Raw genomic sequence first — 27706 nt, forward strand, 5'->3', positions numbered from 1 at the left:
GGTCACTCGAAGGTTTCCACTCCACACACTGTCGAAGAGGAAGAAGATCAGTTTCCTCCGGAAGGTTTCCCCTACATGGGAAGCATTCCCATCAGTTTTTATCAGAACTTACCTCCTAATTATGTGACTTTAGCATAGTTGGTCTCAGGTACACCTAGTGCCTCTTCACTTTATCATAATCCTGTTTGGGCGTCTAGCGTGATGCCTACCACGGGTCCATTCATTCTGAATCTGACCCCCCAACAGACGCTAATTTCTGTAGTTACTTCCGTCCTAGTGTGACCCACCGTTCTAAACCCTCTTGTCTCATCAGTCTAAGTCACCCATCCGGTGCAACCGATGGTCTCGAGTCCTACCTCTGTCAGTCCTTCGGTCCCTCCAGTAAGTGCACAAGTTGTGCCACCACCTAGGGGGCAGAATCCAATGTCTCTATGGTGTCAGGTACAACTAATGTGAGTAGCTCACATGCTCACATGGTTGGGGTGAACCAACCTTCTTTTGGTGTTATTCAAAACCCTGTTGGTCCTACTAGATCAAGCAATGTCCAGTACCAATAGGTCCAAAATCCTGTTGGTCTGTCTAGGTCAAGCAATTTCTAGTATCAACAGCCTTATGAGGCTCAGGTTCAGTACCAAACTCCTTATGTTCCATATGGTTCCCAAGGAATGGTAAATCCACCTTACGTCCTTCAGCCTGGGTAGTACATTCAACCTGGTCTGACCACCGTTCTCGGTGGCTATGGCCAGATACAGTTAAGAAATTTTCAAGGTTTCAATCCAGGAAGTATCCAAGTACCCTTGCAGCCACAAGGACAACCTCTGCAGCAACAAGGACAACCTTCGTTACCGTAAGGGCCATTCGTGTAGCCACAAGGTCTGATGATGCAGCAACAGGGACAACTGCAACAGCCACAGGGGCAACCCTCGCAACAGTTGTAGCGAACCATGCAGCCACAAATGTAGTATTGTAGCCGCAAGGTCAGCCCTTGCAGAAGCAAGGCCAACCCGAGAAACAACAACGCTTATATACGTATCAATAGGGTCAACCTTTGCAAGAACAAGGTCAGGGTCAAGTCCTGCAACAGCAGGTCCCAAATCCTCATGTCTAAGGGCAACAGGTTCAAAATCCTCTTGCCCAAGGACATAAAGTCCAAAATCCTTATGTCAAGGACGAACAGGTTCAAATCCCGTATGCCTATGGACAACAGGTGTAAAAACCATATGTCCAGGGTCAACAGGCTCAACAACCTTTTAACCCGTATGTTTATCATCAACAACCTATGGTTGGAGAATTTCAAGGCTTTCAAGGTCAAAATCCACCCTACGAGAAAGGTAACTTAAAGTGGGGGAAAAATCAAATGCCCTATGGATAGAACCCTCCACTATGGGAAAAAATCCTTACCAACAGGGATGGGCTCCTCCAGTTGGACCCTCTTATCGACCTCCAATGCCTTTCAATACTCAATTGTTGTTCTTGGCCACACTAGAGTTGCCAGATGTGTCTCGACTCATGAATGATCCAATTCTTCGTTTGCCCTACTGGCCTTTGGTCCCATCCAATATCCGGAGCGATTGTCCAAAGTTCGATGGGAAAGCAAAGGAATATCGTCAAGCCCAGGTGATGACATATCACCTGTGGTGCTCTTCGAATTCTTACGTTGATGATTCTATTCATTTTCGTCTTTTCCAACGAACTCTCGTAGGCACTGTAGCTAAGTGCTACATCGAGCTTCCTCGAAGTAATTATTATGACTTCAACACTTTAGCCATGGCTTTCCTCACGCACTTCCAATTGCCAGTTCACTATGAAACTAGCACCTATTTGCTTACATCGCTCAAGAAAAATACTACGATCCACATCTCTGATCACATTCATGAATGGAGACGTAGGCATCGCCTGATCAAATTCGATATTGATGATCAGTTACTGACCGAATCGTTTACCAAATCATTTGGTGCTCCAATTGCTCGCGATATTGCTATGGGTGGGTGTGTCACGAAGGAGCAAGCCATTGCTCGTGCCCAATACTTAGATCTCATTTACTCTCAGTCTGGCACTTTGTATGAGTTATTACCTGATGCTCTGAGGCCATCATCTGATCCAACGACATCGAAGTCATAGGCTACACCTCTTTTTGATGGAGTAATTGGTTCAGTATCCTAGGCCCTTGCAAAATCTTCTTCCAAACAGAAGTCGGCCTCAAACATTGCTTCCAATAGTCCCTCTTAGAATCCACCTGGCCTTGGTAAAACCTTAGAGGTCCACGCTGTTCAGTCTACCGCAACGGACAAATCCTTGAAAGGTAAGAAGAAAGGCAAAGGCAAAGGCAAAGCTAAAGTCGATGCCCCAAAATAGGTTCCTCCTAAATCGTCTGCTGGTGATGCTTCCCAACGGAAGCCTAAGTATCCGTGCCTCATCTATGAGGAGGATCACTACACTAAGGATTGCCCTAGACGATCCAAAGTTAGTCGTTTGCTCAAAGGGACCACAGCTTTCCTAAAACATCCATTTTTGTCCCAATAGACCCAAATGGTAGACCAACCTCAATCATCTGCTTCCTTAGGTTCACAAGTGTTTATGATGAGTACACCCATTAATGTGGCTACTAGATCAAAAGATTATCAAACTCCCCCGACAACAGGGAAAGAAAAAGAAGTTGCCCCTTCTTCTTCTGCCCTATCAAGTTCTGGTCCTCTTCATATAGAGTGACCTAACCTTGATTCCATCGTTCGACCACCTTCTTGAGGTGTGTTGCGAAAGTCCTCGTACAATCCCAACGCTCGTGCCGCTCAACACTATAATATTATTGAGGATTTAGCTCAGGCGCAATTGACTATGTCTGCCCTCGAGGTACTTCAATGTTGTCCATCTCAACGGAAATCATCACTGTCAGCTATTGGGGATATTGATGCTGTTGATTCCAGTCTTATATGTTTTGATCTAGAAAACCACATTCCGCGTCTTCCTCATCAGATTGCCTTTCTCATTCAGGTCATCATCAATGAGAAAACCATTCACAGAACTGTCATTGATGAAGGTGCTTCCACCTGCATCATGTCTGTTTCTTGTTGGAAGGCAATTGGTTCTCCTACTTTGAACTAGTCCCCTAACACTTTGGAAGCTTTTGACGGGCACGATTTGCGACCATTCAGTGTCTTACCCAACCTTGCCATTACTTTGGAGGGCAACACAGTGCACGTTGAGGTAGAGATTGTTGACACTAATATCAATTATAATCTTCTACTCAGACGGAGTTGGACCCATGCCATACATGCTGTAGCCTCCTCCTTGTTCCATGTGATTCGTTTTCCCCATCAAGGGAAAATAGTCACAGTTGACCAACTGTCCTTTTTTGCCTCTGTTAGTGTCAATGTCTTCACACTGCCATCAGTGATCAAAACCTGATCTTTTGCATTTCATAGTAAGATTCCCATACTGATGAGTTTGGCATTCCATTAGGTCATGGATTCACTGATGGCAGGGTTTATTTCAGTTTTTCCCTTATGATATGTACTTGCTGACCTCCTTTCATACCTTTCAATCAATGATTTATGCTCATTTTCAGTTCATTTCATCAATTACATAAGGTTTCAGTCTCATTAGGTCTTAGGGTTTCCACCATGGTCAAAATTCAGTGATTATTGCTAATAATGGTCAGCAAAGACATGAGGAGGTCAATAATGATTAGAAAGTCATAATTTGTTAATTTGTAAGCTTAATGAAATTCTCACCTGAAAACTAGTTTTGAGGTGAAAACAGAGCATTTGTATTTTATTTTTAAATTTGATGTAATTTTAATGTTCTCATATGTAATAATGGTTCCATGCTGCTCCTGGATATCTAGTGATGTTGCCAAAGTACTGCCACTGCAAAAATTCAAAGAATTTGAGCATCAGTCCACCTATCAAAGCAAAGAAACCAAGCATAAAAAAACAGAGTATTGGAAAAAACAGATAGAAATTATAAAAGTGGGTTTTCACCAACAAAAAATCAAAGAGTGAAAGCTATATAAAGCCATCCTTCTATTTTTCATTTCATTGTGTTAGAGTTCAAAGTGTTGAAAAGAGAGCCAAGGATCTATTTCAAGCAAAATTGGGCAAATATAAGTAAGTCGTTGTGTTTTTGGGAAAATCTAAGCGGCACTGCGCTTTTGAGGAGGGCGCTGCATTTTTGAGTTGGCGCAACACACTTGGCAGTGTTTTCCTGTGTAATTTTACATAGGCGTTGCATTTCAGAGTGGCGCTGCACACCTATGTGAGGCACTGCGCACCTGTGTGAGGTGCTGAGTTTTTGCACAGCCAAGCCCAAATCATTCCCAAACTGCTAATTCACCTCAAAATTTTCAATTTATCTCTCTGTTGAGGCCACGAAAATCGCTGCAACAACATAGGGGAAACCACCCGGTCCGGACCTTAGTACAGCTCCTTTTCCGTTTGGAATAGTGGCTCCGACTGGGGATAATGGGACCAGTTTCCCAAAAATGGATAAAAGTGGGATGGATGAGTGACTTATGATGTATGATGGTGATAAGCGAACAACTAAAACTATCGGCAAAATATATTAACTATAATCTAATCCTGGGACTTATCAATTTTTAAAGCGTAGCATTTGATAATCTGTGCTTTAAGGCAGGCATATAGATGACTCTAACGCTAAAGCATAGATGTTTAAACCATTTAAGATTGCTCTGCATAATTAGTTATGCAGAGCGATAATAGCGAATTACTACACTTTGTCATTCATATCATTGCTACATGCATGATTAAAAGAGAGGGCATATCACAAAACATCCAATAGTGGAACGAAATGAAGATTTGCTGTTACAGCGCATACATGTATTCAACAATAGCAAAAATAATAACACAGCAATTCATATAAGAGGAAAGACACAGATGCAGATAAAAGTACCATGTAAGCTGCTTATCAATCCAGTATATTAATCGCTATGTCGCAGTCCTTCCTTCAAACCAGAAAGCATTCCAAACAAGAGACAATAGTGCGCAATTGTATAAAACAGCCTTCTCGTTAAATTAAGAACTATCGGTCGAGTTTCACAAAAGAATATAGGCTGAAGCACAGTAGTGCAAACTTCAGCCTTTAAGTCTATTACAAAATTTTACGACCCTTTCCAAAACAATGAAAGGGTCTATAAATACTAAACTAATCTAAATATCTAAGAAACTGAAAAGCTATTAAATTGGCATTAATAAATATTTCTTCCATATTTCTTGGTGATCTGGCAGTCGGCGGCAATGCTTCATCAGGTGGCCTATTTGCCTTTAAACCTTAGCTGACATATCGCCAGCATTGGCTCTACTTCTGGTGGAGTGTTGAGACGCGAAGTGAGCTGGGCATCATATGTGGCGTCCTGAATGTCGGGGATCAGGCATCCGAGAGCATCTGTTAAACATTTGAGAGCCGACCTTTGAGTGTGTGGCTTGATTAGAAAGAGCCAATATGCCTCGGAGGTTAAAGTATTTACTCCAGCGATTAACCTTCCCTTTTCCTCCAAGTCATGATAACTTGTTTTTTCAATCATGTTTGCTGTTGTTATGCTTCCAGGTGTGCACTGGGAAATCATGTTTGCCAAATAGAGTGTGTTGTTGACTAAATCAATCATATTGCTGGCAATCATTTTACACCTTGAAGCTGCCCTTTCCGCTTTCATCATCTGAGTGTTCCATTCCATGAAGAGTATGTCCTTGTACGTCTCATAGATTCTGGGCAAGTTCGCTGCCTTCCCCACATTAGTATCTTGCCACTCAAGATATCCGGTTATGGTTTCTTCGGCCTGATCTAGCTCATTTCTAGCTTGCTCTATCCGCTGACATACTGCTGTAGATATTTCGCATAATGGCTCAGCCTCAGTAAGTTGTTGGCATAGGAGTCTAATCTGAGATATTAATGCGCCATTTATTTGAGCTGCTTCTGCTATGAAATCCTCCACTTTCTGGGTGCCCTTGATGTCTTCGAGCTGTGCTAATAGTTTGGCTATTTGCTCGTCTTTTGATTTCATCATCAGCTCATTCGCCGCTCTCAACTGTGCTAATGCTTCCGACAATTCTTTCTGCTTCTGGATTGCGCTCTGGTCGATTCTCTGTTTTTCAGTCTGCAGTTGCTGGGTTAATACATTGTTTTCTTGCTGTTGCGCCAGCAACTGTTCCTCTACCTGCGCTGCCTTGTTTTTTGCCTCGGTTACTTCTGCCTGTAATGCACAAATCTCCTGGTCCTTAGTCTTCAACAGAAAACTTACCTCCGATGCCTTGTCAATAGTTGCTGCAGAATAAGCTCCCGCATACTGCGACAACTTTGTTAGATCATCAGAGGGGTCCAATTCCTCCTTCCAGACTACATTGCCCGTGACTGTTTGCTCAGGAAAGATAGAAGGTTGATCAAGCCTTCGTCTCTTCCTTGAGCGCTTAACAACGGCTTTATGCTTTGCGCTGTAGAAAACATCCAGGGGAGGAATATCTTCCACCTGGAGAACAATTTGATCGGAAGGGTCTTTAGTAATTACTTCGACATCCTTTGAAATGGGTGGGCCGCTGGTTCCGCTTAGAACTTGAGAAGAAGTGGTATCTGGTGCATCGCTTGTCTTATAGGTGTCTGTGTCTTTGGAGCCTTCCTTTCCACTGATAATGGAATCAAATTGGTTCCATTGTTTAAGCAATTCAGGATCAATGGAGGTCTGTTTATGTTGCTCTGTCTGGGATTTGCTCCGCTCTTTTTCTTGTTCTAACCTCTGCTGCTCCTCTAGTCCTTTTCGTTGCTGCTCCTCTAACTCTTTTCTTTGTCTCTCTTCTTGCTCCCTTTTCTGCCTATCTGCCAATTCTTTCTTATGTTTCTCCTCTTCTTCCTTCTTCCTCTGTTCCTCTATCTCTTTCTGCTTTCTCTGTTCTTGATCCTTCTGCGCCTTTTGTTGTTTTTCTATCTGCTCCTTCTTCTGCCTCTCAGCTTGCTCTTTTCTTTGCTTTTCTGCCTGCAGCTTCTTTTGCCTTTCCTCCTGTTGTTTGTTTTGTTCCTTAGTTGTAATAGGAGGTTGGCTCGTCTGTTGCCGACCAGGCTCGCTTGAGGAAGACGCTGGGGTTGTTGTCAATAAATCTAGAGGCAGAGTTTGCAACCTCTGCTCTCTAAGTTTATTGAACTCAGTTAACGTCTCATCATTGTATTTCATTCTAGCAAGCTCTTTGGCACCGCCTATTGTTTCGGCGGCGATGAACAGGTCATCAAACATATCCTCTTGATGGTCAACTTTTGTTAATTTGGCCTGTTCTAGGGCAGTGTAGGCAGTTTTATGTGGATCATAGAGTCTGCTTGGGATAGTGGCCAGGGATAAAGCTTGCATCTTTGTTGCCTCTTTTTCTGCATGCTTGAGATCATGCAGAGTAAAAACACCAATTCTCAAGGGAAAAGAGGGCCAGCCCCTCTTCTTTTCTTTCTTGAGAGTTTGTGTGACACTCTCGGCCATAATCTGGTAGGAGATTTCTCGGGCCAACAATTTGTCTGGAACATATAAAGGGAGAACATGCGGCTTGGCCTGGCTCCCAAAAACCCTAATATAGGTAAAACGCTCTTCTCCGAACCAACTTGCTACAGCTGGTAAGTCGAAGGAAGCCAGATAGGAGATTTTGGGAATAGGCCGATCAAAGATGGAATAATGAATGGGAACCATAAAACCATTGCAAATTTGATACAAATGGTCCTTGTAAAAGGACTTCCACAATTTCTGATGGTACAAATGAATCGGTGAAGGGTCTTGGGTGGTCCACCTCCAACCGAATGAAAGCACCAGGTATCCATAATGTAAGCACTATAATAAAATGGTGGGATTTTCCTTTCGGTAACTCTGGATTTGGCTCTAAAGTCACGAACAGCTACGACCAACTTATCGGAAAGAATGGTGGCCCAATCCATGATTATACTATTAACAGCTGCTTCCATCAAGGGAACCATTTATATGTCGAAATTAGCAGAGTCATGTAACCCCCATAGTCTACACATCATAATCCCCGCATAGCAATAGGGAGAAGCCAAAGAATCGACGGAGTACTTACCCGAGCTTTCGTGCTTGTGTTTGGCCGGATTCTGCCTCCAATCCCGGATGGGTTCAGATTGTACTTCATTTTCGGCTGCAAATTTCTCCACGAAGGCTTTGTTATAGATTTTCTCCGGCTCGGGCAAATGATACATTTGCCTTAGGTGCTCTGGCTTGAACGACCCGAAAATCCTTCCATCCCTTGTGTGAAACGTTCTATCGACGATTGGAATTTCCTCGATTGCCCAGCGCACTACATCAGTGTAGGGAAGGACCTTCTCTCTGGCTGCTATCCTGTGAAGAAAGGAGTCGGCCAAGTCTTTGAGAGTAGCATCGGACTTCTTTAGTACATCCACACTAGCCTCTGTCACTGTCACTTCTGGTTGCTCAGCCTCTAATAGATTATATGTGCCCTGCCATGAAGTCCTAGTGAGACCAGTGCACGTAGTGTCTGAAATTAGGCCTTTCTTCTTATCTGCGACAGCTTGTCCTGCAACAGATGTAGCAGCGGAGCCCGCGGTCCTCTTGGATTTCTTCCCCATCATGCTCAGGCTTCTCTCAACAGATGAATTCTACACAAATGCAAGAGAAATCGTAACAAGGAAATAACAATGACAATCCATAACGGGAAAGATATATCATTTGAAGCGTGGTGAAATTAATTCTCAAAAGTGGCTGCGGATCCAATCACTGGGAAGATATTGCAGATGCATTAATGGTGATTTAAGGCCTGCTACCCATTAAATGACTATTACACCGTTATCCGGCTGAATGACCCCCTTAAGCGTGCAACAGATATTTTGGCGGTTAAACGAAAGTGTTCGTTAATCGAAGGGGCAAAGTTTTAAATACACATGCATTACCTTATCCCTGCATTTAACAGAATTTTGAAATTTGCGCTTTATCAACCGGATATCAATATAACTTTAAGGCTTCAAGCGATGACTTTTTGAGAATGCCGACCGCCGATGAGCGATATCACATTGCATCGGGGAATAGATGCTACACAATCATTAGAAAAAGATCCTGTCGAGTGCCGATAGCGACATCGCATCGGACTAGCGCGTGGAAACATTACAAAGTGCATATAAAGTGATTTGCCAATTTCCGATTGCGATATCGCATCGCATCAGGGGTAAGACCCGAGCGCCTTATCAAAGTGCAAAGGATTCTGCCGACGGCCGATAGCGATATCGCATCGGGTCGGGATTTATAACTTAAAGCGTTTTTTCCCGCATGAGGCAGCGCCGATAGCCGATCGCCGATATCGCGTCGCGTCGGGGCGTGAGTTATGTGCCCTTATTAGGTGTGCATGGAATATCGCCGATCGCCGACAGCGATATCGCATCGGCGGAGAACAAGGTGTCGTTTTAATATATTTCTCATGTCATTGCGATATGCGATCTTGCGATCGCTTTATCGCAATGACAAAAGATTGTTTTATTATTGGAACACTATTATTCAAAAAGGCTTAAATACATAAACTCATTTGATTATCATACCTTTTTGAACACAAAAGCATTGATTCCAATTAAATTTTAAAAGGGACCATTCCATATATTAATTTTTTGTGTGAATGAAAATGTTATGAAATGGGGGGTTGTTGTAGAGCACAACACTCTCTTACAACTAAGTTCATCTATCACATCTTATGTTTTAGGGTTTTGTTCTCCAAATTTGGTGTTTTGCATTCCTAAATCTAAAACCCTAGCTTCTAGGGTGAAACCCTAGTTTTTCTCATATCACTAGTGTTTATTTACCCTATCTACTTGCCATTATTCACTAAACCCCATTCCCACATACCATATTTCCTAAATCCCATTCCCCTCATACATTTTCCCTAAATTCCTATTTACACTCTCCATCAACCCTACAAACCCTACCCACTCTCCCTAAAACCCTACTCATCCCTAAAAACCTGTTCACACATCATACTCTCACATATTCCTTCATCTTCACTCTGTTCATTTCATTCCTCCACCCTATCCCATCATTGTCCATATAAAACCATAAGTGTTCACAGTCACATAAAAACAATGGAAAGAGATAGTGAATATGATTATGTGGAAGAGACACTCAGTGATAGTTCCATGGAGAAACATAAACAACAAAGGAAGCCTCATAAAGGAGGAAGAATTATCAGAGAAGAGCTCACTAGTTTAAGGGAGTTACAAGCTTGTCCACTTGCTATTTATTGCTTTAAAAACCACACATGCTTTGATTTTTGTGAAATGATAGAAAGAGTCAGATTTCATCATGAGTTGGCTAGGCTATTTGTGACTCGTTTGCATAGTAATGAAGTAACCCTTGCCAGAATAACCTTCACCATATCACCAGTTGTAATCTTAGAGGCTACAGGAATTCCAGATGTGGGTGAAAATTGGTACAAACGTCAGGATATTGATGAGGAGTACTATGAGCCTTACATCAAGGCTAGATACAAAGACAAAATGAAGAGAGTATTTCCCTTCAAGTTTTTGGAAGACAAGTATGCCCCTTTGATGAAAATCATTATTAAGTACTTCACTTATGAAGGTAGGTTCTCCCGGTTGTATGCCTATCACATTAGACTTCTCATGCATTTCACTAGAGTAAAGATGATGAATCTCCCTTACTTCATGTTTAAAAACATTGAGAAGATGGCACATATTGTATAGAGAAAGCCATCCCCCCAGCAGTTGAATAGAATTTACCATTACTTTTTTATCAAAATCATTGTTCTTCACCACCTGAACCTCCTTAACATGCCATGGGAGACTTTCATTTCTCATGAGATGTTCAAAGGCCCACAAATATTTTCATCAATACATCATGAAGAAGGTGGACCTTCAAGCCATGAAAAAGTCAAAGAGATTGAAACTGTTGGAGTGCCAATGTTTGTGACATATAAGAGGGGTACTAGAAAACTTTTTGTAGCTGCTAGGCAAGTATTATCTCCACAAGGTGAGGAAGGGGTCTTGCCTTTGTCATCAGGCCACAGGCAAATGCTATTTCCACAAGGTGTGGAAGGGGCTTTGCTTTCTTCTTCAGAAAAATAGGTACAGGTTGAGCAACAAAACAAGGGCAAGGGAAAGGTGCAAGAAGAGGATCTTAGTGATGAGTTGGAAAGAGATTTCAATCTTGTTGAGCATGAGGAGCCACAACAACACTTTACCCATCATGGAGTTGACATTATTGATTTGGAAGCTCAGGATCCGAAGATTGTCAAAGACATTATCATAAAGGAACAAGAAGCTGAAATACAATCCTTGGTAGATAACTTAGAGAGAGCTAAGTTCATCATCAGATATTTAGAGCAGGAAAACAAACAATTGAGTGACAAGCAAGTCCTCATGGAGCTGCAAATGATCAAAGAAAACAGGAAAAAGGCCAAAGAGGCTCATGTCAAGTTGACTCCCATTGAGCAAGAAATTGAGAACGATAGGGAAACATGGCTTGAGAGGGTCAACATACATCTCAAAGGGTTGATTGAGAACACCAACAGGGATAAGAAGATGCTTCGCCACATGGCCTACCATTACATGACCCACAACAAAATATGTAACATGAGGATCAGGAGGCTTAAAGCTAGGTTGAGGAAGGCTTTGAAGAACAAAAAGGAGCAAGATAAGTTGGAAATATTATTTGAAGCCTCACTAGCCCATCAAAGCAGTTGATGGTGGTGTCCCATGCCAATTTTGGGCAATTTTGAAGAGTTTTTGCATTTTTGCAATTTTGAAATTTTTGACACAGGAAATTTGCCCATAAGCACAGAGCCACCGACGTTGCGCTTTTTCCTGGAGCATTAGATGGAGAAAAATTTTGCATTTTTGGATTCATAAGGATGAGGACATGCACCCTGGAAATTTTCAGAAGTTTTCCAGCAAATATGGGTCACCAAAAGGTCTAAAAACTACCAAAAAATGACCTTTTTGCCTCTTTGTGGACACATAGAAGAAGTCTTGGGAGATTCAAGTTTTGAGGGGAGAAATGACCTCCAAATTAAAAAATTCCAAGTGTTCCAGAAACTAGACTTGAATACCTTTCCAATGAGCTATCATGGGCTCAATTCGATTAAGGGTAAGGCCTCCAAAAGTAGGTGGAAAGCGGTGCTACACTTTTGACCAATTTGTCTAAAAATCCAACATTTCACCTGTTTTCACTGTGGATTCACTTTCTCTCTCCTTAAGGTTGTTTTTATGATGTAATTAATGACATGGTATGTAATTATGATGGTAAAATAGTGTTAGAGGGTAGATTCATTAGCTAGAGGTGGTTTTTAGTCTAACGTATCAGTTTCCATGCTTATAGAAGCAAGTAGTTTCACTGTCTATATTCCTGGTCCATGTTTGGAAATGGTTGTAACAACCCCTCTTCTCATGGATTCGACCCTTGATGGTCAGGATGAGTGGTTTGGTTGTCTATATTATGTATTTTCTTTGTCATTAGCAAGGGTTGGATACACTTGGATGCTCTGAACAATATTGTACATCATTTGTAAGTAGTTGGCAAGGAAATTAATAGGAGTTGCAGCTATTTTTATGGGATACTTGTGGTATGGTGATTTTGCATAGTTTCTTCTTCTGTTATCAGTTTTTCACATGTTTTATGTATTCCACAATCTAATTCATTGCTTCTAGCTGAATGATATCAAGATAGATAGGTAGAATTCATTGTTTACAGTGCTCTGCCTTGGGAAGCCATTCAGTATTCTATGTTTTCTACTGTTTGAGAAGGATACATGATCTTTACATGCCCTCCTCAGCTCCTCACCAGTCTTAGACCTCTCACCTCACTCAATTTCAAGTGTAAAAGCCTATACCTACCTTGCCCCATAGAACACCCTGTACTCTGACCTAATTTCCCAGACCCAAATTGCCTAGCTCCACCTGATCCAGCACAAAATCCAACAAATTCAATCAAAATCCCCTGAGCTACATACCTAGCATAAAATATTGATTCATGATCCAGTCATATTGACTGATATTCATAAGGAGATAGCCCTCTCCCGACTTGGTAGGGCTAGCTACCAGGTTAAGCTTGGTTTGTGGTTATCCTAGGATTGCCTTCCTTCAGCCTGAGGTTAATCTAGGCTCTAACATAGTGGCGACCATACTGGGGAACGTAGTTTTATATTCCTCAGCAAAATGTATCAAGTTTAGATCTGATTGTTAATGGTGTACAACGATCAGACACCAGAAGGCTGAAATCATTCACCTAGCGACTCCAGTGTTGAAAAATCCCAAGGTTTAGAATTTTTATTGGCAACTCTACTCTTCAAGAACCAGTAGCCTAAAGAATTTCTTGGTCAATTCATTGTTATCAAAATGGATTTGTTTGCTCAAGGTATGCTCCCATGAGCTGAGATCACTGGTGAGCTCCAGTATTGCAGCAATGAGGCTGTAACTCTTGGGACTCCCTAGTTTACTTTTATCAACCCGGTAGTTCGTAACATACTTGGAAGCGATGGTGCTATATGCACAAGTACTAGCTCTTACTGTAGGTTGTCACTTGATCCGCTGGCACAAGTTCGCTATGAGCTCAAGTCAACTTCTATGAGTTCTCAGAAGAAGCTTTTAACTGTGAAGGAAGGAAGCTAACTCAAAAGAGGCTGGTCTACTTGCAGAAAGAAGATGAAAGCTGAAAGGAAACACAAACCCTAGCTAACCCTAGTTTTACCGACTAACCCTACTTGTGCAAGAAAAGAGATGTAAAATACTGAAATGAATGACATTGACTATTGAAAAGGTAAAATGCATGTGTTTAAGCTACTTCTGAAGGAAAATATGGAAAAGCCACCTTTTTGTATTTTTGAGCAATTTTATGCAGAATTATTATGCATGTGCTTTAACTATTTGTGATTGTGCAGAGGTTTATTGGCGAAAGGAAATGGAGTGGGCATTTGCAGGAGGTTGGGAAGGTGTGGAGAGGACCTAAGGAGTCCCTATCACCCTTCTAGAGATTTCCACCGTGATCGAACTTCGAAAAATCGCTCGCATGAACTTCTACAGGAGGCTGTAGGGGATCTACAAGAAATTCTACAGGAACAGTTCGAAAGTGGTTTTTAGAGGGTTGATGGTGGAAAAAAAGGCAGGAAAGTGGAAATGAAGGATGGATAGGGATTTTAAGGGGTCTAGGACCTGGTAAATGAAGCTCAGGAGTGAAGAAGATGGTTGGATTTGTTCAAAGGTAAAGGAAGCAATGTTGCACAAAAATGTAGAAATTAGGGCAAGTTGGGAGAGTATGACGAATGAGTGAAGGAAATCTTGAGAGAGAGATTGGAGCAGATTGTATGATGGAGGAAGGATAGGCTGGAGTGTCTTACAGGTGTTCTGCACACTTCTTTCCAAAACTGACCCAAGCAAAGAAGAAAAAAAACGAGTTTTATCTATTTTGACCTAATTCTGACCTAGAAACCAGAAGAGTGATGAACATAACTTGATGGACATGAAGTTATGCAAGAAGGCTATGGAAACTAAGCAAGAATAGATCTAAGCATGAAAACACAACTGATATCAACTTTTCCAACTCAAAATCTAACACTAGCAATTGCATTGGAAGGCAAAAATAGTGTTTTTGTGGCAGCAAGTATGCCTTGGTCTCAATTCATGGTCCAAGGAGGGAGAAAGGAGATCAAGGACTGCTTGATAACATTTTTATGGATATTTTTTGTTACCAAACTATCAAATCAACCTGAAGCAAGAACAACTATCTTAATCATCAAAAACAACCTAAGTAACAAAGCAAGATTTAACCTCTATGACAGAAATTATTCTATGAATGCAGTAAAAACACATAAAAGTACACAAAGGAGGTACTGGGCACTTGGGTTGGGCCCAACCCCAAGATCTACAGCCTCCTAAGAAAGATCAGAGCTGGTTCAAAGTTGGATTCATCTTCATTGATCAAAAAATAATAGTTACATCACAAAAACTGTCTGCAAAAGGAACTCGAAAATGATCTGATTACAAGGCTGCACTAAAGTGCGAAAATAGACTATCAAATGGCTAACCTACTAAGGCTTAAAGCCTTTCTATTTATGCACATGAGGACTCCCAACAGTCCTCCTAAACTTTAGGAGCTTGGCTGCCCAAAACTACAGATAACAACCACTTCACTAGACCTGCTCGACTGCCCCTTGAAATCATCTTTGGTGGGCTGTTGAACTCCGAGCTGTTGGTGGAGAACTCGAGGAAGGGGTCATTTAATGCAGGAGACACCCTTCCTATAAATCCTCAACCTTGTTTCTTTGAATTTGGCTGCCAATCTGCTCATAAATGCCTGATCTTGGTCCAAAAATGTCCAAAAATCTGTGATAAGCACATATTAGACTTTGTGGTAAAGTGACTATTCCCATTCACTCAATTAACATAAATATATTCAAAAGCATACATAAAACTATGGAGAATGGTGGATTAAATGAGAACAATAGGCAAAATGAGCCCATATAGTTACCCATTTCCGTGGCTCCTCATCACCCCTACTGAATGTTTTGCTCATCCTCTGAGCAACTAATCCAGTTCATCATCTTTGTTTGCTTTGACTGGCTCTCTAACATCCTAGGCCTTTGAGGTGATGTCCTCTTCTCTGTCATGAAAACCTGCCTTTCTGTCCACTTCCTCCCATTGCTTTTGTTGCTCTTCTTTCTTGACCCCTTCTAATAGCCCTAGCAGTAGTGGAGGGCTGAACTTAAGGCCAATCCAGCTGGCTTTCAAGTTCTGCATTGATTGTTTGTATAGGGTTACTCTTCTCATATCCTCCCTCATTCTGATTGGGGAGTGATACTCTCTTATTTTCAGACTATGGGACAATGTATTCCATCTTCTTGTGCAAGCATGAAGGCAGTTATCACCAAACAATCTTTCCATATCTTCAAAGTGAGCAATGGCCTGTGCTTGCCTTTCAACATAGTCAAGTGCAATGTGAGGGTTGTCTGCAAGGTGCCGATGGGCATATATGAGGGTTGAGGGATCTTCTGGTTCTGCCCTTATCATGAGTGGCTCACTTAGCTCCCTGGTCATAATCTTCTGAATCTCTACTACCCTCTTTTCCTCATGGCTTAACCAAGAAGCCATGGCCATGAGTTGTAGGTCACCTAATGCAATGTTTGGGTCCCATAGATTCATGTTAGGAAGTGCCAAGTTGTGTAAATAGAATTCTGCTAACTTGGCCTTATCTTTAGCTGAGCTACTGTCACACAAATGCATAAACTGATTGTAATTTTGGAATGGGATGGTGTCCCTTTGGGCCAATGTTTTAATTTGAAATTGCAGCCATTGGTCTTTAAGATATAATGCATAGGATTGTGCAGGTTGCTTACATTTCAAGGCTTATGTTGCCAACTGGCCATGCAGGCCAGTTGGGCTTCTTTTTCTTGTAACTGCTGTTTTAAAACCTGCACTTCTTCTGCTGCTTGAGACTCTTTTTCTTGTAGTAGTTTTGTTAGCATCTCAACATGAACTTGTGGCTCTCCCTCTTTCTGTTGTTTCTCAGTTGTTTCCTTGTCTGTTGGAGGACCTTCTTGCTGCTACTGCCCTCCCAAAATGGACAACCTATCTCCCTTATGAACTTCCTGTAGCTGCAACTGCTTTTTTAGCAGTTCATTCTCTTCCTGTAGCTGGGCTCTTTTACTGCTTTCTATGTGCCTCACCATGGCCAACTCCCCTCTTAATTCCTTTAGCTTGTCCTCCATGTGGCCTATGTCCTCAACTCCTTTAGATTTGGTGATTTGCATCCATGTGTGGGTTCTGACCCTCTCTTTTTCTAATTCGAAGAATAAAGGTACAACAAATTTCTGTGGGATGATTTTCCCACCCTCTAGCAGATTGTAATAAGAGCCTAAATTAGGCTGAGGGGTTGGTTCAAGTATTTCTTTGGCCTTGCTCTCCCCCTGTGACTGTTTGGATGCCTTCTCCTCCAATTTCTCAGTTTCTTTTAACTTGGCTAGAGTTTCCTGTAGAGATGTTTCAGCGTCCTGTAGAACTGCCTTTGAGTCCATCAACTTAATTCTCTCTTTCCATGTGGAGGTTTTTGGGCTTCCTCTTTCATAGGTGATAGATATCTTGGAAGGAGACTCTTCCTTGTTTTTAGTGGGTATGTCCTCAATGACAAATGGTTCCTTTGATGGTGGTTGGGGTTTTCCCACTTTGATCCTTGTGCTTTTTCTAGCTTTAAAATACATGGAGGTTTGCCTTTTTCTTTTTCCTTTTTGTTTTGTAGGTGTGCTTAATGCAGCAAGCACAGCTGCTGCTTCCCTTGCCAACATTTCAAGGGATGTTTCTTTCTGTTGTTCTTTTCCTTCACTTCCTGTAGCCTTGTCTATGTCCACTGTTTCTGCTTGTGTCACTGATATCTCAGGGTGTGTCTTTTCTTTTTCTTGCTGGGTCCCTGCCTTGGCTGTGGCAGTCTTCTTTTGGGCTTTCTTGGCCTTTTTCTTTCCAACCTTTGTCCTTTTTCCCTTCTTTGTTTTTTATGTTGTCTCCTTTTCTGCCTTAGGCTCAGTAGTCTTGTCAAATTCCTCTTTTTCCTCTTGTTCTTCCTCTGTTTTGCCCTCTGCTTGAATGTCTTGTGCTCCCTCATCATTGTTCTTCTCAATTTCTTCAGTTTGCTCCTCCTCATCACTGCTAGATGGGCTAATGTCCTCAGTCAAAGTTCTGATGTCATCATCCCTGGACATATTTCTGAAGATTTCCCAAGCTATGGGGATAGTATAGGTGTGTAAGGCATCTTCCACCAACAGTTTGATGAGCCCATGGTGGGCCAACTGATTTGGGACCCCTGCATTTAGCTTTGTACCACATTCAATTAAAGACTGAAGGAGGAAATATGGGATGCTCAGTTTTCTAGCTGGAGGCAAGTCCATCCCATACCTCAATTCATGTAACAACCTGAAATGATAACCATAAATGATGCTGAACCTCCCTTCACATGTGATATACTTCATTATTTGGTAACTGACTTCACTCCAGAGAGGAGGCAAGCTTGTCCTTCTGACCCCGTTTTTATCTTCTATAGGATGCTCCTCAGGTAGAAAAAATGTCTTCTTAGCAACTTGTCCCAATGATTTCTCCTCTTTGCTCCAAGGGAGCCCCAGTGGGAGACCGATAATTCTACTGATGAAATCAGGTGTAAGTTCTAGGGTCAAACCCCTAAAACTAACTGTGGCATGTGTCTTCGAATGTGGTCTTAGGGACATCAAAAACTCTTCAGTCACCTCCTCATCATAACCCTGAATTCTGTCAAAGAAGGATATCCAGTTTGCCCTGGTGAAGAGGTCCACCACCTCAGGGTGCTCATACAATTTGCTAGAGTTTAAAGGTTCTTTTCTCATGAATCCTCCTGGCATGGTGTTGAGTGCTTCTTTTTGTGTTTTAACCAGAAAAGAAAATGCTTAGGTGGAAAAAAACAATCAATCACTGAAACAGAGGATAGCTGAATCCGGGTTTTTTTCCTGAAATCAAAGAAGGGATTTCCCTTGTGCTTCTCCTTACAACATCAACTTGCAATAATTCCCTTGTTTTAAACTGCTGTCACCCTAAATTTGACTTCTTCTTCTTCTTCTTCTTTTTTTTTTTTTTTTTTTTTTTTACAGAACAGAGGATAAGGACACAGGTTCTTTTTTAGCAAGTAGACAGATATGTAAATTCATTTTTTTCACACACACAGGCTAGCCTCTACTATTGCATATCTTTCTTACAGGAGAATTTGAAAATGGAGGAGGCAGGTTTCAAAGAAGAAAACAGAAACTGTGTAGAACTCAGGGAAATATGCAGGCAGACTTTCACTTTTTCAATCCAATGCCATGTTTAATTCACCACCTTACTCAAACAAGTCAAATGCAGAGAGGTTTTCCCAAACCTACTTCATTTTGAGCTTGAATTTCGATGAAAATTCTGAGTTTTCTTTCTGTAGAGCTGTTCTCTGCCTTTCCTGTAGAAATCTCCCGGCTTCTGTAGAATGAAACTGTGCTCCTGTAGAGCCCAATAAGCGGGAAGTTTAAAAAAAAACTAGCAGAAAACTGGTGGAGGACGACTGGTTAGATGCTCTGGAAGTGGTAGGTGCGTACTCCAGTCGAGAACATTATGAATGCAAAATGAACAAAGGGCGACAGAGGCCTCAACTGAGTTGTCTTTTAATTGCTGGAGTGATTTGTGGTGAGGAGATGAGGTGGCCGGATGGGTACATTATCCCCATCTAGACCATTGGTCCTACGTCACGGTCATAATTTTTTTGCATGCCGTCTGACCGCCATCACCTCCCTTACTCCCATTATCCGCCGCCACCACTACCAGTCCCGAATGTTTTTTCCTGAATGGACATACCACACGTGCTGGCTGCGTATCTGATCGGCAGTTTTGAATTTGACGGGGCTCGTTTGAATTCCACGAGGATGTGTAACTGAACGAGGGTGGCCAGTTAACTGGCCACCGATTCCATTCAATCGGAACCATTCCCATAGTCATGCAGTCTTGAAATATGATTCATGTAATTGAGGAATAGGTTTAGGCACTTACCTCCTTAGTCGCGGCCGTGTTATGCATATTTCAGATTTTGGAACCCATTTCTTCACTGCTGTTGCTGCTTGCACTCTGCATGCTCAACCTCAGGCTTTTGCTGATGTTCTCACGTTCAAATAGAGCTCCTTTCATGTTTCATATGCCCTACTTTGTTGACCCTATCTCTGGAGTATGCTTTTCAGAGGGATCAGCTGCTACAAGAATCCTGTAGGATTTCCTGTAGCTGCTTCTCCTTCTGAAATTCAAGCTAATATCTGAGTAGGGCTACAACTGCTAAAGAAGGTCTCGGCTGACAAGGAATCACAGATGGAAGGTATCAGGTGGGGTGAGTGAAAAGGCTATTGCTTTGATTTGTCATTAATTTTTTTTTTTTTTGCAGCATGAAGGAAACAAAATTTTTGTGTGTGACTGTGCAGGGACATAAAAACGAGTGCAATGAAGGTGTACAGAGATGGAAAGGTGACATAGGGTGATGGATGGTGGCAGGGAGGTTCACAGGCCTCATAGACAGATTTCCAACCTTCGGGTCCTCTTCTGAGATTGATTTTGGCTTTTCTGTAGTTTCTACAGGATCCTCCTGTAGAAGATACAGAGTTTCCTGTAGGATGTGAAATTTCAGACCAAATGAGACCAAATCTTGGGAAAGGGTAACGGTGATGGAGGAATGGACTGTGAGGGATGCATGCAGCCTGGTCATGTCCTTTATCTTTGTCTTGTGCGATCCTCCTAAAACCTGCAATGACCTTCCTGCAACCTACAATTTATTCAAAAGAAATTAGGTTTATTTTTCTTTTCTTCTTTTTTCTTTTTTCTCTTTTTTTTTTTAGTTTGAGACAGCTGGGGCGCCTCTAGGAGGTTTTCACCCTCACTGTCTACCCTGGGCGCCTCCAAGAGGTTTTCACCCAGGGATCTTTTATTCCTTTTTTTGTGTTTTTTTCTATTTTTTTCTTTCTTTTCTCTATTTTTTTTTTTTTTGCTTATGGTGTAGGTGGAGTGGAGACAGGGACCTGCTCCATGACCAATACTGATTTACCAAGAGTCTCAATGAACTCCTGCTTGGAAAGGGGCTTCTTGTAGATCTTCAATCTATGCCCATTGACGAGCATGAGGATGGCTTATTCATCAATGGTCCGAATAAGGACTAAACCATTGTTATTGCATGTTTCCACTATATATGGTCCCAGCCATTTTGTCCTTAGCTTGCCCTTGAAATCCTTGTATCTTGAATCATATAGCAGCACCCAATCTCCTGGCTGAAATTGTTTTTCTTTGAGGTGTCGTGTTGTAGGGAAAAGTATCCGACTCAGATGACCCTAACCCACTCTAAGGGTGACAGTTCCTTAGCAACAACTGTAAAGCAAACTACTGAAGGTTTTCTTCTTTATGAAAACAAAAGAGAATGGAGGAAGCACTAACCGTTGCCTTGCGCTTAATGTCGAATCCAAACTCTCCTCTTTGGCCGCTTGCTCCTAGCTCTTTGTCCTTCTACTCGCCCAGCTACAATGAGATCCTGCACAATGACAAAGAAGGAAACTACAAGAGGCATGCAATCATAACTGGTTCATGGATTAGTGTAAACCAAACATGCAATCATCACAATATATAATTGAACAAAAGCACATAGAAGAACCTCAATAGCTTTTATTAATGAAGAAATAAAGGTTCTGAGAGGATTACAACCATTGCAGGCTCCAACCCAGCAACACCTCCCAGCAGAAAGAATTGCTCTTCTTCACCTCTCTCAAACAATCACCCAATAACTCAAGAATGAAACCAACAGCATATCATTACTTTGCACAAAATTCCAGCCTCCTGAGCTCATAGGAGAGAGCTCAATATATAGATGAATTGAGAAAGGATGAGTCAGCTTGCAACTGATGTGTAGCTGCCTTGTGTCCTCTCTCTCTTCAGTTAATCTTTAGTTGATCTTCAGTTCTTGAGTCCACTTGGTGAACCTTGCTTCCACTTGGAGAAACAAAGCCTCTGACTCATCACAAGGCGAAATACCTGATCCAAGTGTCAATTTTGGAAGTTTCCAAAGCTATGACTCACTCTGCCACATGTCTAAACTCGCCCAACGCAGGTGGGCTTTGTTCTACCTGCTTTGCAACGCAGGTACACCATGGAGCAGTTGTGTTTCAGCGCAGAAACCCAGTGGAGCACCTGCTTTGATTTCAGGATTGCTTGTTTTTGAGTGTTTTCAGGTGGAGAACTGATCTGAGAGCTGTTGGTTTGCTGACCTTGTTCCTCTAGGGGTAGGAACATCATGTTTAGGGAACTTTGGATCCCTTGGATTATTGACAATTCATGCTTGTTGCTACAAGGCACAAAATTGTCTATAACAGATGCCCCCTAAAGTATGAGGTCGTTTATCGGGTGAAATGCTTTATTGAGAGGATCCGAAGTTCATTCAATCTGCTGAGAAGTGTCCTGTAATAAGATACAATACAATGCATTATTTTTCATACATTTTTCATGATCTAGCTGAGGCGGGCATTCCCATGCTCAGCTTTATAAATACATTTTGGTACATAGAACAGACGATCGTCTGATGCTAGACTGATAATTCTCTGCCGAATTTATCATCCTTCACTGATAATTCTCTGCCGAATTTATCATCTTTTGAGAAGGATAATCATCTGTTGCAATGATGTACATATCAAATGTCTTTATGTCCTGAATATATATCGCAGCCCGGATGGATGAAACTAGATCCGGGGTCTTCAATCTCTTCCGATCTTCACTCGATGTACAAGTCGATCCATGTGAGAATTTCTTGAAGTCGAACATGGAAAGACATCGCTTGATTACCGGTCAATAATGTAAACCGTTAACAAGCGCGAGAGGAATCACCGATAAGGATGATGACCCTCAAGGTACGGCAGTACAATCTACATGGTGGGAATAAAGGACTTGGCGTCGACCACCATGCAAAATCTTCTGGTCGAAGGTCATTGATGTATACCTGTCGCCGGAAGTGAGAAACTTGCCATTGAGGCATGCAAGCTTCAAAGTACTGAGGGGGGTGTTCCTAGATCAACTCCTTGGATGATGAGCTGATGTCGACAAGGAGCGATCCGTCAAAGGAGGGCCTTAGTGAATCCCACATCAGTGACACGGAACGGAGCTAGTGATAATGATGAGGTGAAAACAAACTGTGATGTATGATTCAGGGTGGCGGTCATGAAGTGGATGAAAGATAATGTATGGCAGTGGGTGGAACAGGGTTGACTCTTTACAGAACCACATCTCTTGAACATATAACGACACTGATGTGATGGATTGGTAGCATTACCCCAATTGTGGATGGTGTGGCGAGGACCATGATTCTGCGATCGGTGAATGAAGCAACCCAACCCGAAGCGGATGGAGGACAAAGTGTCATGTTCAAGAGCGACTTGCTACCATTAATACTGTGAGGTTCTCCCAATTTTTCCCCAGTCATTGCTGACCGGTACCTCTTTATTTTTGTCAAGCTTGAGGAGGATAACATATGCTTGTTCTATAACCTGCCCTTCGGGCAAGCCCATCGCTATGTTTTAACGAGCCTAGCGATAGGGAAACTCGTTCTCGTCTAAAGACAAGTTTGTCACTACTTAATCATTTTAACGAGTCTAACGACAAAGAAAACTCGGTCCTTTTCATTTTTAGAGAGTCTGAAAAGGTACGAAAAGTTAACTCCGAAATTCCTTTTTCGTCATCTAATCCCTTAAGTCCGAAAAAGTATAAAACAATACAGAAGGGATGAATTTTCGGTTGCTTTAACGAGCCGAACAAAACAAGCGCTCGATCTTTTTGTGCAATAATCCCTCAAGTCCAAAAAGATTAAAATCTAGAGGAGGGATAACTTTCCGGTCGCTTTAACGAGCTGGAAGGCCAAAACTCGGCAAACTTTTCATATTTTACGAGTCAGTGAAAAGAGCTCAAAGAAGACTCGTCTTTTGAGGAACGAGTGATGAACAGGGATAGCAGCAGATTCCAGGTACAGGTTGGAATTCTCCAATCACGGCAGTGTCACAAGGATGGCTAAGTGAAATCACTCTTCGCAGCTGTTCCTCAAAATGGGTAAACAAACATATGGAGGTGAACGATTGGCCAAATGAACGGATGGAGGTGATGGCATATAAAACACGACCAAGGGCTTTTAATATGGCTTTCAAAGGTTACATTTCTCGAGGTTGTTTACCGGTTCATTTTTTATGCGTGAGCTTGAACTGCTAGGGAAAGATTGCTCACATTCTACGTTTATTTTTTAACGAGCATGAACTTCTGCACAAAAACTGCTCGATGATTGCGTTTATTTTTTAACGAGCATGAACATTGCTAAAACTGCTCGAATATACCAGTCTTAATACAAGGAATGCTTTAGGTGAGGTAATCTTATTTAAGGAGCGATACCTCACTAATTACTCCAATTTGGCAGGTTTTAACTTTTGCCCCTCATCCTTTCTTTATGCAAGCTGGAAACGGCTAATCCTACGAGTTTAACGGGTTAGACCTACAGGTTTAAAGGGAGGACCTAAAAATTTAAAAAAAATAAATAGTCGTCCCGTGCTTGCATTCCAAAAGGTTTGCATGCCCCCAGGTATAAAGTATAATTTCGAGATTCTGCCATCTCTTACTTATTATCCGAAAAATGGTTTTGTTTGCTGCCGCAAACTAAACTCTCTTTTCGGCGATGTCTATCATTAGGTTGCTAAGGATGGTGACCACTTGTTGCAGCAATTTCATCTCTTTCTTTGAACACTGCCCCTACTTATCCTTCAAAACAGCTTGTTTTAATGGGTGAGGCTTGACATTCAAAGATGGTGGCTTCTTGCTGCCACAAATAGACCCCCTCCTTAGGAGAGCCCACTTCTTTAGACAAAGGGAGCGACCGCTTCGCTCACATAACTTTGACAAAAGAATTTTATCCTAGAACAACCCTCCCTTCCACTGCCGAACGGGGTACGGACTAGTCCATTCTTCTGCGGAAATTAACTTTATACCCAAGGTTTTCTCTGCCCAAGGCAGGCCAGGGTGCATGCCCCCTGGGTCCCAGTTCTTTCTTTCCGAATTACTCACATTCATCGGGAAGTAGAACCGGAGGTGGTGGCATTCCTTGAGTGAATAAACCGTTAAGGGATGGTATTTGACTATTTGCAATGCGTGATCCTGGAAATGAAAGTTGGTCTACGAGCTGGACCATTCTTCCTTCGTGCGGAAAACACATGACTCTAAAGAGTGAGGACACTATTGCCTCCATGCAATATATATAGTCTCGTCCAAGGAGTAAGTTATATGCCAAGGGTCCCTGGACGACCATGATGTTCATGCGAACTGACTTCCCTTTCAATGTAAGCGGAACATTGGGGAGATTCCCTAACGGGTGACTGGTTCCTTTATCGAAACCTGATAGATTTCTCATCTCAGGTAAAAGCGCCGGGCAACCCAGTGCTTTCCAAGCAATAGAGGAAAGGATACTCACAGATGCCCCTTCATCAATGATAGTTCCAGCCATCACCATTCTGTAGATTTGGACTATGATTCTGAATGGGATACTGGCTGGTAACCGGGGTCTGCCTAGTTGATTCCAATCAAAGGATACAACTAGGTTGCTTGGTGGTGGGACCGAATATACGGCCGGATACGACCCTGACGATGTTCCTTCCTGCGATAAAGGAATGGGCGCATTGCCCTGATGCTCATCAGAGTCTGTGTTGATGAAAAGAATATGGACGGTGTCATCCTTATCCTCTTCAGTGAGGGTGTCATTTGAAGATGGGTCTTCAATGACGGAGTCATTGGACGATGAAACCTCTGAAGGAAGACCCGGGTCAACTGTCGTTTCGACCTTTAAACTTTCGTCTGGTCTGGATTCAGTAGGTTCATTCTCAATGACCGACACTCTAAGGGTGACAGTTCCTTAGCAACAACTGTAAAGCAAAACTACTGAAGGTTTTCTTCTTTATGAAAACAGAGGAGAATGGAGGAAGCACTAACCGTTGCCTTGCGCTTAATGTCGAATCCAAACTCTCCTCTTTGGCCGCTTGCTCCTAGCTCTTTGTCCTTCTGCTCGCCCAGCTACAATGAGATCCTGCACAATGACAAAGAAGGAAACTACAAGAGGCATGCAATCATAACTGGTTCATGGATTAGTGTAAACCAAACATGCAATCATCACAATATATAATTGAACAAAAGCACATAGAAGAACCTCAATAGCTTTTATTAATGAAGAAATAAAGGTTCTGAGAGGATTACAACCATTGCAGGCTCCAACCCAGCAACACCTCCCAGCAGAAAGAATTGCTCTTCTTCACCTCTCTCAAACAATCACCCAATAACTCAAGAATGAAACCAACAGCATATCATTACTTTGCACAAAATTCCAGCCTCCTGAGCTCATAGGAGAGAGCTGAATATATAGATGAATTGAGAAAGGATGAGTCAGCTTGCAACTGATGTGTAGCTACCTTGTGTCCTCTCTCTCTTCAGTTAATCTTTAGTTGATCTTCAGTTCTTGAGTCCACTTGGTGAACCTTGCTTCCACTTGGAGAAACAAAGCCTCTGACTCATCACAAGGCGAAATACCTGATCCAAGTGTCAATTTTGGAAGTTTCCAAAGCTATGACTCACTCTGCCACATGTCTAAACTCGCCCAACGCAGGTGGGCTTTGTTCTGCCTGCTTTGCAACGCAGGTACACCATGGAGCAGTTGTGTTTCAGCGCAGAAACCCAGTGGAGCACCTGCTTTGATTTCAGGATTGCTTGTTTTTGAGTGTTTTCAGGTGGAGAACTGATCTGAGAGCTGTTGGTTTGCTGACCTTGTTCCTCTAGGGGTAGGAACATCATGTTTAGGGAACTTTGGATCCCTTGGATTATTGACAATTCATGCTTGTTGCTGCAAGGCACAAAATTGTCTATAACATGTCGGTCATGCCATATCTTTCTTTGAAGTTGGACTACCTCTGAGTGGAGAAGGGCCTGCATTCTCTATTCATCTAATCCATTCAGCTGAAGCAATATTTCCTGTTGTGCATGGCTGAGATCTAGGTCCAGTTGAGCTGCCAACCTCAATGTGTTATATTCAAATTCTATGGACAGTAAAGCCTTCTTCCCGTAGACTAGCTCATAGGGTGTGAAACCTGTTGTAGTTTTCCAAGTAGTGTTATAGGCCCAGGTGGCCTCAACCAAGCGATCTGCCCAATCTTTTCTGCTGCTGCTCACTACCTTAGTCAAAATCCCTTCCAAAGCTCTGTTAGTAACTTCCACCTGTCCATTTGCTTGCGGATGATAAGGGGTGGAAGTTCTGTGCTTAATCTTGTGATGGGTGAGCAGGTCTTCAATCAGGTTAGAGGTAAACTGACTTCCTTGATCTGTGACTAATTCTCTTGGGTAGCCAAACTTGTAGAAGATATTTTCCCTCAAAAACTTAGCTACTTTTTCTTCTGTTGCTGCTTTGATTGCCTTTGTTTCCACCCACTTTGTCAGGTAATCCGTGCACACAATGATGTAGGACTTCTATTTTGAAGGAGGGTTGATAGGACCCACAAAGTCCATGCCCCACTTCTCAAATGGCTCGAAGGTCACTTGAGGCTATAAGAGAATCTCATCATTTGGAGTAGGTTTCCCCATCCTTTGACATCTGTCACATTGGCTGATGTATCTCTTGACATCTTGATGAAGAGTGGGCCAATAGTACCCTGCCTGTAGAATTTTGAAGGCGGTTCTCTTTGCTGCAAAGTGGCCCCCATAGGGCCCATCATGACAGGTTAGGAGGATGTCAAAAACTTCCTCCTCCCTGACACATCACCTCAAAATCTGATCTAGGCCAAGTTTAAAAAGATTGCCCCCAATCCAAGTGAATGAGGCACTTTTCCTCACGATCTTGCTCTTCTATTTTGAGGACAGGTATGGTGGGAACTGTGCTGAAACTAACTAATTTGCTATATCAACAAACCATGGAGAGAGTATTGAAATAGCAAATAGGTGTTCATCTGGCATTTGATCATCCACCATCCCTTCTTCACCTACAGGTAGATCTAGTATAGACAGAAAATCAGCAACAAAATTTTCTTTACCTGGCTTATCAATAATGGTCAAATCAAATTGCTGCAATAAAAGTAACCATCTAATGATACGAGCATTTACATCAGGTTATTCATCAAATACCTAATTTCAGCATGATCAGTAT

This window comes from Pinus tabuliformis, chromosome 2_2 (genome assembly GCF_031772625.1).
Source record: "Pinus tabuliformis cultivar Carrire ecotype Pingquan chromosome 2_2, CPIR1, whole genome shotgun sequence".
Taxonomy (NCBI): Eukaryota; Viridiplantae; Streptophyta; class Pinopsida; order Pinales; family Pinaceae; genus Pinus; species Pinus tabuliformis.